The sequence below is a fragment of the Canis aureus genome, chromosome 9, assembly GCF_053574225.1.
Source record: "Canis aureus isolate CA01 chromosome 9, VMU_Caureus_v.1.0, whole genome shotgun sequence".
NCBI classification, from domain to species: Eukaryota; Metazoa; Chordata; class Mammalia; order Carnivora; family Canidae; genus Canis; species Canis aureus.
The window spans coordinates 26,417,785-26,435,983 of NC_135619.1; the positions used below are offsets into that span (position 1 = coordinate 26,417,785).

Genomic DNA, 18,199 nt, shown 5'->3' on the forward strand with positions numbered 1-18,199 from the left:
AGCAAAAGGATCTAAATTCAGATCGTGCCTCTAAGTTAATGTTTTACATGACCCTAGAAAAGCTATTACAGAATGGAATGATGGAAAGAGCATCAAATTTTATATTTTCAGGTTGTGTGACACTACCTATGTGATTTACTCTCTCAACTTTATTTTTGTTGTATGTAAAGTGGTGATACTACTACATGTTTTACATGGATTTTTGTGAGGATTGATTAAATAAATAAAGTACTTAGGACAGTACCTGGTATTTTTCACAGATTCAGTAAATGGTATTCTTTTTTAAAAAAAAAATTATTTGAGAGAGATATTGAGAAAGCATGAGTGTGGGGCGGGGAGAGGGAGAAGCAGGCTCCCCTACAAGGGAGAAGTAGGGAACCCGACTTGGGGCTTGATTCCAGGACCCTGGGATCATGACCTGAGCCGAGACAGAAGCTTATTCAACTGAGCCACCCAGGCACCCCAGGAAGTGGTATTCTATACAGATGTTTACATGTCTTCTATATGTTTAACTATGGGTTAATCTATGGTCCATGGAATCTAGGGGATAATGGAGGCTCTTCATTTAGAGATCACCCTAAATTCTATGTAAAATTTTGTGTGTGTGCTTATTTCTGGAAAGAGTGTGTAGTTTTCATAAAATCTAAAACCTCTCTGTTAAAACCCTTGATTACAAACATACATGTTAAATTCTGTTCAATTTAACAGCCAATTTATTTTATAGTCTGGATAAACAATTTAATTGTGGACAATTTAATGGAACAATTAAATGTGTTAGAAGCCATATCTGTGAATGTAGGTCTGTTGTGGGGAAAAATTGCAAAAGATATTATTTTAAAAGTGAAACATTTAGTCCATTTTAGGTTTTTTTTTAATGTTAAGAGAAAAATATATTTTCATAAAATTTTCTGTTCTGAATTGATGATTGGTTGCTTGAACAAAATCATAAAAACAAGATCTTTGCTATGGCTATATGAAAAATGAATCTTTCAACATTTCATTTTAAATGTGTAATGTAAGTTTACTTACAAAACCTTTTTTATTTATAAAACATTTTATCTTGTTTAGTGTTAATATGAAAGGAAAGGCTTTTATTTTCTCAGACTCTTTAAATTGAGATCCTTGAGTCTTTGATTTTTAGATATTATTGTATTTAAGTATTTGCAATATGTAAGTCCTGTTATGTTATGCCTAATAATTTTGAGACTAAAATGTACACTAAATATTATTTTAGTTTTTCTAGTTTTATTGAGATATAATTAGCATTTCACATTGTGTAAATTTAAGGTCTATAGCATGATGATTTTATATATGTATATATTGCAAAATTATTACAACAATACTGTTAGTTAACATCTCCATCACCTCACATTATTATCTTTGTATGTGTGTGTATGTGTGTGTGGTGAAAAATTTAACACATATTCTCTTAGCAACTTTCAAGTGTATAGCACAGTATTGTTAACTATGGTCACTATGCTGTACATTATAATTAACCCAGAACTTATTCATCTCATAATTGGAAGTTTGTACCTTTGACCAGAATCTTCCTGTTAGTCTCATTCCACATCCTCTGGCAATCACCATTCTACTATCTTATTCTATAAGCTCGATTTTTTAGATTCTACATATAAGTGGTATCATGTAGTATTTTTTGTTCTCTGACTTATTTCACTTAGGATAATGCCTTCAAAGTCCATCCATGTTTCCACAAATGATAGGATTTCCTTCTTTAATAGCTTATTAATAGCTTAATAATATGCTATTGCATATATATAACATCTCTTCTTTATTCATTCACCTGGAGATGAATACTTAGGTTGTTTCTATATCCTGGCTCTTGTAAATGATGCTATAGAGAATGAGAGAGTACAGATAGCTCTTCAAAATCCTGATTTAATTTCCTTTGGATATATTCTGGAAGTGGAATTGGTGGATCATATGGTAGTTCTATTTTTAATTTTTTGAGGAAACTCCAAATTGTTTTCCAGGGTGACTCCACCAGTTTACATTCCTACCAGCAGTGTTCAAGGATTCTCTTATCTCTACATTCTCACCAACAATTGTTTTCTCTTGCCTTTTTGATGATTGGTATTCTGGCAGGTGTGAGGTGGTATCTCATTGTGGTTTTGATTTGCATTGCACTGATGATTTGTGGTGATTAGTACCTGTTGGCCATCTGTATATCTTCTTTGCAAAATTTCTATTCAGGTCCTCTGACCATTTTTTAATCATTTTGGTTTTGCTATTGAGTTATAGGATTTTTAAATGTATTTTGGATATTAACTCCTTATCAGATATATGATTTGCAAAATTTTTCTCCTATTCCAAAGGTTGCCTTTTAATTTGGTTGATTTTTTTTTCTGTGCAAAAGCTTTAAAATTTGATGTAGTCCCAGTTGTTTAGTTTTTATTTTGTTGCTTGTGCTTTTCATGTCATTTCCAAAAAAAATGTTGTCAAGGTCACTATCAAGGTGTTCTTTCCTATGTTTTCTTCTAGGAGTTTTTATCATTTCAGATCTTATGTTTCAGTCTTTAATACATTTCAAGTTAATTTTTGTTTATGGTGTAAGATAGACATCCAGTTTTGTTACTTTGCATATGATTATCCAGTTTTCCTACACCATTTATTAAGGAGTATCCTTTTCCATTGAGTATGCTGGGATCCCTTGTCAAATATTAGTTGATCATATATGCAAGAGTTTATTTCTAGGCTCTTGATTCTGTTCCACTGGTCTGTTTCTATTTTTATGCCAGTATCATACTGTTTTGAGTACTGTAGCTTGGTATAATGGTTTGAAATCAGGAAGCTTGATGCCTCCAGCTTTGTTTCTCTCTCTTTCTCTCTCTTTTTTTTAGCTTTGTTTTTCTCTTGTGTCTTTGGCTATTTGGCGTCTTTTGTGATTCCATATGAATTTTAGGATTGTTTGTTCTATTTCTATAAAAAATGCTATCAGAATTTTGATAGAGACTGCATTGAATATATAGATAACTTTAGATAGCATGAACATTTTAAATAACATTACTTCTTCCTAATCATGAACTCAGAATATTTTTCATTTATTTGTCTCATCTTTAATTTCTTTCATCAAAGTCACATAGTTTTCACTGTACAGCTCTTTCACCTACTTAGTTAAATTTATTCTATTTTACCTTTTTTTGATGCTATTATAAATGGAATTGTTTTCTTTCATTTTCAGATATTTCATTGTTAGGGTATAGAAACACAACTGATTTCTGTATATTGATTTTTGTATCCTACAACTTTACTTGCATTTGTTAATTATGTCTAGCAGTTTTTCTGTGGACTATAGGGTTTTCTATCATATAAGATTATAGCATCTGAAAACAAACAATTCTATTTCATCCTTTCTGATTTGGATGCCTTTTATTTCTTTTTCTTGCCTGATTGCTCTGGCTAGGACTTCCTATATTGAATAAATATAGAGAGACTGCAAACCTTGTCTTGTTGTGGGTCTTGAAGGGAAAGCTTTCAATCTTTCACCATTGAGTATGATATTAGTGTGGGCTGGTCATATATGGCATTTACTATGATCAAATATGTTCCTTTAATACTCAGCTTGTTGAGATTTTTTATCATGAATGGATATTGAATTTTGCCAAATGCTTTTTCTGTACCTATTGAGATGATCGTGTGGTTTTTATCTTTCATTCTTTTAACATGTTGTATCACATTTATTGATTTGTGCATTTTAAAACGTCCTTGCATCTCAGGGATAAATCCTACTTGATCTTTTAATGTGCTTTTGAATTCAGTTAGGTAGTATTTTTTTGAGAATTTTTTCATTTATATTCATCAGGGATATTGACCTGTAACTCTCTTTTTTTGTAGTGTGTTTATCTGGCTCTGATATTAGGGTAATGCTGGCTTTATAAAATGACTTTGCAAGTATTTCTTCCTTTCAATTTTTTTGAAGAGTTTGAGAAAGATTAGTATTAATTCTTTGAATGTTTGGTAGAATTCACAAAGAAATCATCTGGTCCTGGACTTTTCTTTATTGGGAGGCTTTGACTACTGATTCAGTCTCCTTAAAATTAATTAATCTGTTCAGATTTTCTAGTTCTTCATGATTTAATCTTGGTATGTTGTATGTTTCTAGGAATTTATCCATTTCTTCTAGGTTATGCAATGTGGCAGTGTTTAATTATTCATATTAGTCTTATGATCCTTTGTATTTCTGTGGTATCATTTGTATGTCTCCTCTTTTATCTCTGATTTTATGTATTTGAGTTTTCTCTCTTTTTCTCTCAAGCTAGCTAAAGTTTCATCCATTTTTTTATTTTTTCAAAAAATAAGTTATTTGTTTTATTGATATCTTTTGTTGTTTGTTTTTCCGGTCTCTAATTTATTTCTCCTCTGATGTTTGTTATTTCCTTCTTTATGTTAAGTATGGTATGGTCTTAGTTTGTTCTTCCTTTTTAGTTCCTTGAGGTCTTTGGTTAGGTTGTTTAATTGAGATCTTTATTTTTATTTTTTTTGATGTAGGTGTTTATTGCTATAACTTCCCTCTTAGAATGGCTTTTGTTTCATTCCATGTTTTGATATGTTGTGTTTTGATTTTGGCTTATTTAAAAATATTTTTAAATTTCCCTTTTTATTTTTTTCTTGATGTATTTGTGCTCAGGAGTGTAATGTTATTTCCACACATTTGTGAAATTTCCAATTTTCTTCTTGTTATTGATTTCTAGTTTCATACCATTGTGATTGGAAAATATACTTGGTATATTTCAATCTTCATAAGTCTGCTAAGACTTATATTGTGACCTAACATAATGGTCTACCCTGAAGAATGTTCTGTATGTCCTTGAGAGGAATGTGTATTCTGCTGCCAATAGATAAAGTGTTCTGTACATGTCTGTTAGGTATATATAATCTAGAATGTGGTTTAAGTCCAATGTTTTCTTACTACTTTTATGTGTGGAATATTTATCTGTTGTTTAAAATGAAGTATTAAAGTCCCCTATTATTATTGTATTGTCAGTTCTCATTTCAGATCTGTTAATATTTGCTTAATATATGTAGGTCTTATGATGTTGGGTACATATATATTTATGATTGTTATATCCTTATGGATTGGCACTTTATTATTGTGTAATGATCTGCTTTGTTTCTTCTGTAAGTGTTGGTTTAAAGTCTATTTGTCTGATATAAGTATAGCTTATAGCTCTGCTCTTTTTGTTTTTACTTGCCTATAATATTTTTTTTCATCCCTTCATTTTGAGTCTAAGTATGTCTAGCACAAGTGAGTCTCTTGCAGGCAAAACATAGTTGCATTTTGTTTTTGTTTTTCATTTTTTAATCCATTCAGCCACTCTGTATTTTTATTGGGTATTTAATCCATTTACAATTAAAGTGACTATTAATAACAATGAATTATTAAGAGTTATTAATGCCATTTTACTATTTTTTTGCTGTTTGTAGTTACCTTGTTCTTTTCTTCCTCTCTTTATGTCTTCATTTGCAAATTGATGGTTTTCTGTAATGCTATGCTATGATTCCCTTTTCTTTATCTTTTGTGTTTCTATTATAACTGTTTGCCTTTTGGTTACCATGAGGCTCATATAAAACATCTTTTTTAAAATTTAAATTCAGGGATCCTTGGGTGGCGCAGCGGTTTGGCGCCTGCCTTTGGCCCAGGGTGTGATCCTGGAGACCCGGGATCGAGTCCCACGTCGGGCTCCTGGTGCATGGAGCCTGCTTCTCCCTCTCTCTGCCTGTGTCTCTGCCTCTCTCTCTCTCTGTAACTATCATAAATAAATAAAAATTAAAAAAAGTTTAAAAAAATAAAATAAAATTATTTAAATTCAATTAGCCAACATAAAGTACATCATTAGTTTCTGATGAGAAACTAGAGTTCAGTAATTCATCAGTTGCATATAACACTCTATGATTATCACCATATGTGCCCTCTTTAATGCCAATCACCCAGTTACCCTACCCCTGCCATGTCCCCTCCAGGAACCCTCAGTTTCCTCCCCATAGTTAAGAATTTCTTATGGTTTGTCTCCTCTGATTTCTTCCCATTGTTTTTCCTCCCTTCTTCCTATGATTTTCTGTATTGTTTCTTATATGCCTCATATGAATGAGACCATATGATAATTATCTGTCTCTGATTGACTTGTTTCACTCAGCATAACACCCTCCAGTTCTATCTACATTGATGTAAATGGTAAGATTTCATCTTTTCTGATGGCTGAGTAATAGTCCATTGCATCTTCTTTATCCATTCATCTGTTGATGGACACCTGGGCTTTTTCCATAGCTTGGCTATTGTGGACATTGCTGCTATAAACATTGGGGTGCAGGTGTCCCTTCAGATCACTACGTTTGTACCTTTGGGAGTAAAAACCTAGTAGTGCAATTGCTGGGTCATAGGGTAGCTCTATTTTCAACTTTTTGAGGAACCTCCATACTGTTTTCTAGAGTGGCTGTATCAGCTTGCATTCCTACCAACAGTGTAAGAGGGCTGCCCTTTCTTCACATCCTTACCCACATTGTTGTTTCCTAACTTGTTAATTTTAGCCATTCCAACTAGTATGAGGCAGTATATAAAACATCTTATAGATATAACCATCTCTTTTATCCTGATAACCTCTTAAGTTTTATCACATACAAAGCTCTACCCTTTTATTCCTGCCTTCATTTTTTGATGTTACAATTTACCATTTTTATTGGTATACATTAACAAATTATTATAACTTATTATTTTAATGCTTTTGTCCCTTAATTTTCCTGTTAGAGGTAAGTGGTTAGCACACCATCATATTAGAGTATTCTGAATTTGATTTAAACTTACCCTTACCAGTGTGTTGCATATTTTCATATATTCTTACATTCTTAATTAGTGTTGTTTCATTTCAGCTTGAAGACCTCCTTTTAGCATTTCTTATAAAGCAGATTTAGTGATGATAAACTACCTGAACTTCTCTTTGTTTGGCAAAGGTTTTATGTCTCCATTTCTGAGAGACTGCTTTGCTGGGTGAAGTATTCTTGGTTTTCCGTTTTTTGCTTTTTGTACCCCTAACCCCCTGGCACTTTGAATATATCATTGTACTATCTCCTGTTCTGCAAGGATTCTGCTGAGAAATCCACTGATAACCTTTATGGGGGCTCCCTATTTGAGACAATCATTGTTTTCTCTTTCTACATTTGAAATTCTATTCTTGCTTTGATTTTAAATAGTTTTATTTTAATGTACCTTAAAGAAGATTGTTTGGATTAAAATCTTGAGATGATCTATTAGCTTCATGAACTTGGACATGGAAATCTCTCCCCACGTTTGGGTAGTTCTAATTTTTCTTTTCTTAATAAGCTTTGTGTCCCTTTCTCCCTCTTTTCTTCTGGGACTCTAATAATTGCTTCTCTTAATTATCCTATAGTTTATGTAGGCTTTCTTTACCTCTGAATATACAATTTTAAAGGTTCTGTTTTCTGTTTAACAGATTCTTTCTTTTGCTTGTTCATTCTGCTATCATTGTTATATATTGCATTTTTCTTTTTATTCACTGTATTCTTCAGCTCCAGAATTTCTGTTTGGTTCCTTCTGTGATTTCTATCTCTTTGTTAAACTTCTCATTTTGTTTTTGTATATTTTTCTGATTTCATCAAATTGTCTTTCTGTGTTGTAACACATTGAACTTCCTTGAAAATACAATTTGAATTATTTATTGGGAAACATCACAGAGTTCCATGTCTTTGGGATTGGTGGTTGCTACAGAACCAAAGCCACATGAGTCTATGGCCAATTTCTAAGATGTACAGAACTGTTTCTTGGAGAATAGACAGAACCATGGTTGGTAATTCAGCTGACTTGGTGTTGGCGTGTCTTCTCAAAATAGCTCTTCTTGTTCTTGGACTGCACTAAGGTTTCACAATCTCCTACTTAGATTTGATGGCTCCTATAGAGACATTTTAGTCTATGAATTGATGCCAAGTTATTGGTGTTGGGGGTAGGGGATACAAACAAGCGATGTCTTATTTGGCCATTGTGGTGATGTCACTCAAATATTTGCAATTTTAAATGTGTCAATTTGGTAATTGAAACTTTCCTGTTACTCTCATTTTCTTATTTACTTAAAAAATGTAAACATTCAAGGGATATAACATGAGATGAGAAGTAACTAAATTTTTCTTTTTGATTTTAAATAGAGGTACTCCATGATTTTATTTTCCTAAATAATTTCTGAGATACTCATGAAGGGGAGTTATTAACCCAGAGAGATGATGCTGAAATGCATGGCAGGAATTCAACTGCAAACTGAAGTCACATAGAACTCCATAGGATAATTTGTTACTGCAAGGTGAATAACTAATAATGTTAGTCATTTTCGTCACAAAATGGCATATTCCTGGTCATATTTTAATTTTTACTTTTATCAAGGTCTTATGTGACAAGTAATTTGCATACATAAACATATTTAATCTTTATAACAACCATGTATTATTTACCATTTTATAAATGAGAAAATTGAAAAATATTGCATCTTCACTCATTTAGTATTATTAAGAACATACTATGATCCAGGCATTGCTTTTGCCTCAGAGGATAAAATAATGAATATATCAAACAGATAATATCTTGGTGCCATGGAGCTTATATTAAATTGGGGGAGGAAGACAGGAAATAAATGAATAAGTATGGCTTTAAAGGGCTATACTTGTAGCCCTAATGTAAATAAAGCAGAGTAAGGAGGTAGAGAATGGTGAGATTTGGGATATAGGTCTTGTGATGCCTTTGCATAGTATAATTGAGGAAGACCTCTCTGCTTATGTGGCATTTCAACCTGAATGAAAAGAGCAAGACAGCCATGATGATATTTGAGGAAAGAATATTCTAGTAAGAGAGAACAAAATATATTGAAATGTTCTTAAAGCTCTGAAGTAGTAGTTTGCTTGGGATGCAAACAGTCTAGTTGCAAAGGTATGACTGTGGGTAAGAGTGATAGGAAACAAGTCCAAGAGGGGACAGATCACTTGTAAGCATAGAAGGGGGGTTAATTATGTCAGATCTCTGAGGGAAAGATCCTGAATGAGATAATTCTGAAGGAGGTGGAAAGCACTGGAGGATTTTGAGCAGAGTAGTGACTCGTTCTGATTTACATTTGAAAAACAGTACTCTTATTGTCCTTATTAAAACAGCAGTGGAAATAGGTAGTCTGCTAAGAAGAATCTCATTAGTATGGCAATAGACTAGGTTGATAATGTTGAATAATGTGAAAAGTGGTTGGGTGCAAGGTTTATTTTGAATATAGAGAACAAGATGAGAATTAAGGAGGAGTCCAATGTTTTTGATCTGGATACTGAGTAAAATGAAAAAGTTCCATCTTATTAAGAAGTTTAGGGAAAGAGCATGTTTTGGAGTATAATTAGATTAATACTTTTGTTTACAGTATGTTAAGTATGGGGTTTGTTATGTATTTAAGATATGCCATAAGTAATTGGAAACAGAATCTAGTGTTCAGGGAAGAGATCACACGTAAAGACATGAGATTGGATAAAAGTACCTACCAATGTGTACAGATACATAAGAGGTCTGTAGAAGAGGAGGAAAATCCAACAAGATACTGAGAAGTTACAGCCATTGAGATAGTAGAAACTGAGAGAGAGGAAGAGGTGTTTATTAGAGGCCAAATGAAGAAAACATTAACTGTTTCAGGAAGAGGGAAGAGATTAAGTGGTGAAGTCCTAGAAAACTAAGCATTGACATTTGGTTTTGCAATGTAGAGGTCGTTGCTGACCTTGATAAGATGGTAGAAGGATAAAGAATTGACCTTTGAAGTTCCTGTTTACCCTACAGAATCAAGAGCCAGGACATTAGGTGAGAGCTGGGGTGGGGAGGGGAGGGAAGATGTGGTTTTTAATGTTATCAGAAAAGGTTGATCTGTCATCCTTCTCATCCTTAGGAGAGTGGGAGAATAATTTCACTATGGTACATTCATGGAATTTCCGACACTACCTCTCTCCTTGAGGTCTAACATCATGTACTTGAGACCAGCATGGCTCTGAAATTTTCTTTAGCAATGTTCAGCTGCTCAGGTAAAGGTAGTAAGAGGTGAGGATTAGAAGTTAACCAGAGTTACAGCCTTGCCAAGTTAGTCTGCTAGGTGGAGAGATGGAGAGAGTCAGTATCACGATGGGCCAGCGAATCTAAATAGAGTAAGGATTTTTTTTTTTTTTAATTATGAAGGAGGTAATGGAGAAAAAAAAGACATCGATAGATTAGAGATCCCAGTAAGGCAAGAGATTATTGGTGTTGGGATACAGAACATCCAACAATACCTTAGTTGTAGAGAGTGGAATATTAGTAACTGAGACATTCCAGAATGTAGTTATTGGTAATAACTTACTGACTCCATAATTTTGCTGATGATAGATTGTGATCTTTCCAGGGCATAGTGGAAGAGCATGTGGATATTTAAAGAGAAGTTGGGAAATGTATTAGAGGAGGGGCTTTATGGAAATGTATTATAGGGATCACAGTTCAGAGGAGCCTACAGTCATAGGTTTCTTGTGGTTTCTGAAGCAACAAGGACCTAAGAAACTAGTCTTAAAAGTATCTTAGAAGGTAATAATCAGATCTAATTAGATGCTCCTGAGTCAGTTGTTCTCAGCCTTGGCTGCACATTAGATTCACCTGGGGGAACTTAAAAACTCTCCAGTGCCCAAGCTTGGCCCCAGACCAATTAAATAAAAATCTCTGGGGGTGGGACCCAGACATCAGCATTTTTTAATGTTCCCCTGGTGATTCCTACATGCAGTCAAGGCTGAAAGCCAGTTTTCTAATTGGTGAAGCCAGAAACAGCAGCAAGAAATTTTTACCCTGGAGCCTGGGCTCCGCATGCTCAGATAGACCACCTCTAGTACTGTCTGCCATAAGGTAGGGATCAGATTTGCCCTCCTCCTGCGTCTGATCATCTAAGGAGCTAAGGTTTATGAGAGACACAAACCAAATGACTCAAAACACTCCAATAGATATGTTTGCATATATTAGACAATAAAAGTAAAAAAGAAAGTTTCCTCCCCAAGAGCTGAACGATCACAGTTTGATGCTCTGTTCTGCAGGACAGCAGGTCATCACTGAAATGGCAATTGATTATATATACATTGCTCTCAGCACTCCTTAGGAAATGTTTTAGAAGAATGTCAGGTGAAAGGTTCACAGCGCAACATTTCATGGTTAATTAGCAGTTAGAATCACTTCAAGAAATCGAATGGGGAGGAGCAGATGGACTTACAGCTCACCTTGGGGCAGTAATTTGTACATCCCAGCCATTAGTCTCGGTTGCTAACAACATCATCTAGAGGTAATGCAATCTTATATTTTTGCTTATTTTCCATTTGGTTGCTAAATAATTTAACTCCAAAATCTAATTTCTGTTAAAAAAAAAGAGAAATCAAATGAAATATTTGTATCAGAGCTATTTAATTTGTAACATGTTGCTGTAAGAATCTGGTATCGGTGTAATGCCATAAAACACACCTGATTACTTTAAATGCTCAGACAGCACTGATATGCTTTGATAAGTGAAGAAATCCTACTTGCAAATTACAAAGAACATTATATTTTATTGGCATCTCAATAAAATAAGTTACAGAGGAGTAAAGGTTTGCTTTTGGGTTAAAAAAAAGCTTTTATTTTAAACTTATCCCTTTAAATGTCCTGTTTTTTGAACAAAACCAGTTGTAATATTTTAGAAAGCCAATATGTTCCTTTTGTTGTGGAAGCAATCTCGTTTTGCTATGTTTTTAGAATAAATCTTTACTCCACAAACATTTATAGCACTCTGAAGAGGTTTTAAATCTTATTTACTAGCGCCATGGGTTTTGAGATTAAGACATAAAAGTGGGGTCTGCCATAAACTTTTTTGCATTTTGTTAAATCTGTAGGTGTAAGTGGCAAATTGACCTAAGAGAGGATGATGATTCTTGTCACCTTCCTCCACTTGGAAATGTATGTTTAGTTCTCTTGAAAAGAAGGCACTACATATGTTTAACTTATTATTTTCCCAGTTGGAGTGACAGCAAATTTTGGGTGACCTTTGTAGGGTCACTTATTGTCTCTGTGAAAATTTCCTCCATCCAAAGTAGGAAAAATACCTGCTGAGCTAAGGACTATGGTAAAGACAATGTCAAACATTTTTGTGCTACTCCTCAGAAAGAAGTCAACCATGGTAAATAGAGTTTCAGGGCAAATTTTTAAAAATTCACCTTGTGCCCAATTTTTCCAAGTCTATCCACTCTTCATCAGGCTTTTTCACTCCCATTAAGCTATGATGATGAGCCGGAACTGGTTCTAGGCAAAATATTGCATTGAACAGTTTAAATTTTTACCTTGTCTTTTTGTTCCTGTCTCTTCTACATATCTACAGTGTGTCTATGGATTTTGTCTTTTACTTACTATAACATCTGTAGCAGCAGGTACAGTTTCACCTTCCTAATAAGGACTGCATCTGCCAAAATCAGCCCCATTTAAATCTTCTTTTGTTACTTAAAAAAAAATCTTGTTTGGATTCTACCCCAAACCAGTTAAATCAGAAACTCTAAGGTTGTAGCTTAGAGAATGTTTAGGTTTAAAAGCTCCATGAGAGTTCTGATCTTTTCACTCAAGCTGAAAATTCTCTCCTTGGACTTGTACAGTCCCTCTCCTGTATATAAGACCATGACTTAATTTATTTGGCATTTCCTGTGCTTGGAACAATATCTTGTATTATTTAATTCCTTCAAGGCTCATTGAGGCTCTATTGAGGGCCAGAAATTTTGTGAAGATGGGATGATTTTTAGTATTTGTTTTCACAAGGTATCTTCCACGTCTCTATATCATGGCAGAACTAACATTTAAACTCTTCCTGCTGATCTTTCCTGCTTGGTTTTAAGATTTGTTATGGCATGCCAAAAGTAGGCTCTACCCTATGGTATGGTTGTTACTCTTGAGGTACAAGTGTTCTGATGCCTCATCTGTATGTTCAATGTGTTAATGAACTATTTACCTGGTCTCTCATTATGGCTGGCTTGAACTCCAATGTCCCCTTGCACTGCTTGATATCTACTATCTCTCTTCACTTTTAACCCATAGCAGATACTCTCCGACTTTAGTCTTTCCTGGTATATGTACAGCCCACTTCTCAGCCAATGAATGCCTGTGTTAGGAAGGTCAGTTATATCTTCTGCTCTTAAAAGTAGTGACCCTATGAAGAAGAGGTCCTGTAGTGCCCTGCAGTGCAATGTTCTCTAATTACTGAATCTGGCACTTCACTGGTGTCTCCTATACATTTTTCTTGTACTCTACTGTTGTGGATGAACCATGCTTTCCTTCAGTCTAGTTATCTACAATGGCTCTATTGTGGAAAGTTTTAGTTCCTGTGTTTTTAGTGGGCCAGTCTAGGGCTGCCCTGGGCTTGAGTTGAGTCAGACCAGGTGTTTGCCAGAGATGGAGTAGTACCAAACTGCAGGGTGCTTTTCTCTCTGTTGTCCATTGAGAGGCTTTTGTGAGTAGGTGGTGCCACCAGTCAGACCAGATGTCTGCCCCTAGCCCACTGCTCAGGTCTTAGTTGGACTGGTCTTTACGGTTATCTTCCCCTTTCCCCAGTGTAGGAATCACTTTGGAGGGTTGCTGGCCCTTGTCATGGCTGTTTGCACACTGCCAGGCTTGTGGCACTGCCTTAGATGGGCTCTGGCCAAGGGTGTTTTGGAGGGGGGAAGTTCCACAGGAGAATGCAGGGGCAGAGTGTGTAGTGTTAGCATGGTTTGTGTTGTCTACTGCAGAAGTGGACCTGCAGCTACCTGGGAAAAGCTCTCCTGAAGCCTGTGGGGTTGGCAGGGTCCACAGAAGGAGGCAGGGGCAGGGTGTGAGCTTTTAGCAAGCCAGGTGGGGATTGCTCTGGCTTCACTGGTTCCACAGGTGTTTATGTATCTAGGATGGGAGGTTGTAGAGAGAAATGGTGCCCATCAGCTCTTTTGTTCTTGGGAGGTTCTCCCTGTCCCTCCAGCACACATTCTGAGATTAGTAAATAAATCTTTGTGTATACCCTAGTTGTTTTTCAAATTGTTGCTTCTATGCTGTATTTCAGTGGGGCTGTTTGTTGTGCTGTCTCTTTAAGGGTGGAGATTCCACTCTGCTCTCTTAAAGTTGAGCTCCTAACCAAGTCTCTGCCCTTCCTACCCTCTTCAGGGTGGCCTCTTCTCTACATTTAACTGTAGTAAGTCTGTTCTGCCAGGCTTCAGGTCATTTTCTGGGTTATTTACACTGATGCGTGTGTTATCTAACTGTATCCATGGGATGAGGTGAATTTAGGATCTTCCTACTCTGCCGTCTGTCCCAGAAGTTAATTCTATACAATATTTTATTTACTTAAAGAGCTAGTTAAGGGTTGTTGGAATACAGGAGTTCTAATGGTACAACAGAGGCTTGAAAGGGTTTATAAATTCTGCTCAGATTGCTCTCGCCCCTATAAATGACAGCATGCTGGCATTTGTAAAGTTGAACATGTAACATTGCAGGAGTATGGAACTGTGCTAATCTTTCTTTTAATTAACATCTACTTTACAGAGTCATAGAAACTTATTCACCTCCTGTCCCACACAACTGTTAATTATTTTAAGAAAGGAGGAAAGTTAGAACCACATTTTATTAAGATCTCTTTTACTGAGCTTTGGGGAAATTTTTGAAGGGGCAAATAGGGTATAAGAATGGAAGATAAAGGTTAGTTAATATATTTGAATTGAGATCATTTTGGCACCCTCTGCTTAGACTGTACCAAATTTCCAGACTCCCAGAAAGAAAGTGGATGTTCAGTATAAGCCACATTGTTTTTTACAAAGTTGAGGCACAGTGAGTGACTTCTTAATTCTAGGAATGCTGGAGAAATTTCCTCTAATACCCATTTTCAGATATTAGCCATGGCCAACTTGCAGGCAGGGCTTCCTAAGGGTATATCAACTCTCCTATATATTGACAATGATAGAACTTGCAGGTCATCCTTCTAGTTCTTTGTGCTATCATACTATATGAGTATATTCTGAAGCAAACTATCATTTTTAAGGTGTGACTGTCATTTGATTTATACATGACGCCATAAACTCCTTTTAAACTTTTGAATCATTGTATTTCTTTGCTTGTTTATAAATATTGTTCTTATTGCAGTGCATATTTGGACAAGCTTGGGTATTGTGGAATTCTGTTTTCTTCTTTCTTCTAATCTCTTCTCTAGTCAGTACATATTGGTCTCATGTTATACTTAAATTACCCTGAAGGTTGATGGGAAAAAATCCCGCTTTTTTTTTTATTAGGTTGCAATTTGCCTTCCTCACAACTCACAAATCTACCCAGGGTCTACAGTTTTTGTGATTGTAGTGAAAATATAATATTTATAGGAAATTGTAAAATTTAATGAGAGCTCATAAAGATTTTACTATTAGTTAAAATAATTCCTTGTAGAAATGTATTATCTAATAACAGTTCACCTTGTAGAGGAATATACACAGTTTTGTTTTTCTTTTTTTTAACTAGACCAATGTTGCATTTATTGGGTGTTGGGCTGCCCATATTAATAGGCTTGCAAAGGTTCTGGTGGCCAGAATTATGGTGTGCCAAACTGGCTATGGTCTTGCTGTATTTTGACATGATATAGTTTGTACATTATTCTGTCTTTTGTATTACTCCATACTCAATGCCAAGAATTTTTTTTTAACTTTTTTTAGGCTTAGACATTATTCCCATTCTTTAATTCCTTGTTATTCAAAATGTATCTCATGGGCCAATAACATTGGAATAGCCTGGAAGTTTATTAGAAACACAGAATCTGAGGACTATCCCCAGATCTACTGAATAAGAATCTGCAATTTAGCAAGATCACTAGTTGATTCATATGCATATTAAAATTTAGAAATTGCTGCTCTAAATCCTGCCACTATCCTTGCCTCTTCATTCTCCATTATCAGCCTGTGCCTCTTTCCTGTTACACATCTGGTCATGCTGGGAATTATTAGTATGTCAAGAGTCAGAGGATTAAAAAAGTGCTATAAACTAAAGAATTGATTATACGTGGGGTCTGTGGGGAATGATCATAACTAACAAAAATTCTCTAATTGGATTAACTTGGTGAGTGTTGCTACAGCATTAGCTATTAATAAATCTGTTGTTTCTCTCATGGTGCTATTTACTTTCTTAGCTTCTAGACATTGCCTCAGTTGAGGGCCACTTTTTGGGTGTTCCAGTCTGCTGCCTAAACAATATCCTTAGCACAGTATTATCAACCCCAACTGATTCACTCAGCTGAAAATCTGCCTGTTTTACCCCTTCAGTGCTGTTTCTAGGCAATCAGCCACTGAATTGGGCTATGGTTTAGGCTGTAGTTAGCCAAATTTCTCTTTTTCTAATATTTTCACCTTCCCCATTCTTCATCAGTTGCTGCTACACCTAGATTCTAGGACAGACCAAAGAGGATCAATAGACTTAGGCAATTTAATAATTCTCTTGGCTCTGTCCAAAGAGTATATCTTGGTTGGGAAGAAGAATTTAATACTTTTCCCCCCCTTTCCCAGTCCCACAGTTGGGCAATCTACCTGCATCTTTGGTTCTTTTTACCTCTTTCCAAACTTCTTTCTCTTTTCTTTTTCCTTCAGTCCTTTTACTTTTAGCCACTCATCTCCTCCTTTAGTTAATTCAACATAAGCCTGACACTTCTCTTATGTTTTAAGTTTTAGTGGTTCAAAGATTTAACAACTAAAAATTTTGGTTACATAGAATCATTACCCTTCCAATTAAAATGTGAGTTATTATGAGAAAATAATTTATCAAGGTAGAAATCAGTGTTCATATAAATTATAATTTAAACTCTGTTTGAATTTTATTATTCAGGGTTTTCTAGAAAGATGTTAATTAACATGGAATTTGATCTGCATATTGAACAAATTTACTTATTAAAATGGAGCTCATAAGTATTGAGCTGATTTTTACTGGAGGGAAATAGGCTCTTTAGTAATTTGAATTCTATTTCTAAGATAAATAGTTTTACAGTTTTCTAAGACTAGGTGAATATGCAAAGTGGTAGAATTAAACCAACTGAAAGAACAAATGGATATGATTTTTTTTTTTTTTTTACGCTTTGAAGCTTTGTTGTTCTCTAACTAGCCCAGTACCTTTTGTTACTTCTTTCTATTAAAATGCTGTTTTCTTAAGTCAGAGTGAACTGGATTTACTTAGTATGATTTTGTTGAAGTCCTAGGCTAGTCCTAGCCCTACACTTACTATTGATAATTATGTGTGTTTGGTGAAGTTAGACAAAAATATATTTAACTATTTCATTCTGGATTTATCTTGAGAACTCACCATGAGAACAAGAAATTTCATTAAAAGTAATTGAATTCTTCTGAGATTTGTCAAAGTAATTTTTAAAAACTTTGAAACATGCTATCCTCTATTTTTCCTAGTTTGAATATTTATACCTGTTCTTGTTATTCTTTTGTGTGTATGTTCTTCCTATTCTAAACTATTCTAAGTTTAAATGTACAAGATAGTGATGTCATTAGATATAGCAAATGCTTGTTTAAAAAGAAAAAAATTAAGGAAAGAAAATTTTTCTTTTTAAAAAAATTTTTATCTTGGGGTCCAGTTTTGAGAGGTACCTACTCCACTAAGGCTGTCTGCAAACCCAAGTCTGATAATAAAATTCCTCCCAGGGATAGAAGACTACTAGGAATTGCTAACTCAAATGCCTTTAGGGCTGGGCCATACGCTAGGTCAGTCAGATGGAGACTGACCTGGAGAATGCATGTAACATATGTGACATGCCTCATTCTGAGAATAAGTATATGCCTTAAGTTATGACTTTCCACAAAGTATTTATAGTACATACAGTCCAAATGCAATCTACCAGAGATCACTTTTACTACAAGTGAAGTTGCCTAGTAACAAAATTGATGTTCTCTTTTTATCAGTTTTTCAGAAAAATTAGAGCTAGAAAGTTGACTGGAGTTCAAATTTTCTTGCAGAAGGGGAATGAAAATAACCATACTTAATTGAAAGTAACCATAATGACAATAAAACAGTGATTGTGGCAGTTGTAGAAACTTTCCTTAGTAAAAATTGAAAACCTTACCCTTTACTAATCTGACAGTGAGCAGCTGCAGAGGAGATCTGAAAGTGCCTGTTGATTATCATCAAAAGTTAGTATGTGGCCCA

The 18,199-nt window shown here is 34.9% G+C and overlaps 2 long non-coding RNA genes across 3 annotated transcripts in view; one reads left to right on the forward strand and one right to left on the reverse strand.

The window, feature by feature from the left end:
* LOC144320527 (uncharacterized) overlaps positions 1-12,557 on the reverse strand; it is a 41,253-nt gene extending 28,696 nt beyond the window's left edge. Inside the window, exons 1-3 of the long non-coding RNA XR_013386158.1 lie at positions 12,419-12,557; positions 12,229-12,313; positions 11,263-11,394 (exon numbers count right to left, since the gene is read on the reverse strand). This is a non-coding gene — a long non-coding RNA (uncharacterized LOC144320527). The remainder of the gene's footprint in view (positions 1-11,262; positions 11,395-12,228; positions 12,314-12,418) is intronic.
* LOC144320526 (uncharacterized) overlaps positions 10,346-18,199 on the forward strand; it is a 230,320-nt gene continuing 222,466 nt past the window's right edge. Inside the window, exon 1 of one of the 2 annotated variants that reach the window (XR_013386156.1) lies at positions 10,346-11,324. This is a non-coding gene — a long non-coding RNA (uncharacterized LOC144320526). The remainder of the gene's footprint in view (positions 11,325-18,199) is intronic. The other variant, XR_013386157.1, reaches the window with a different exon arrangement.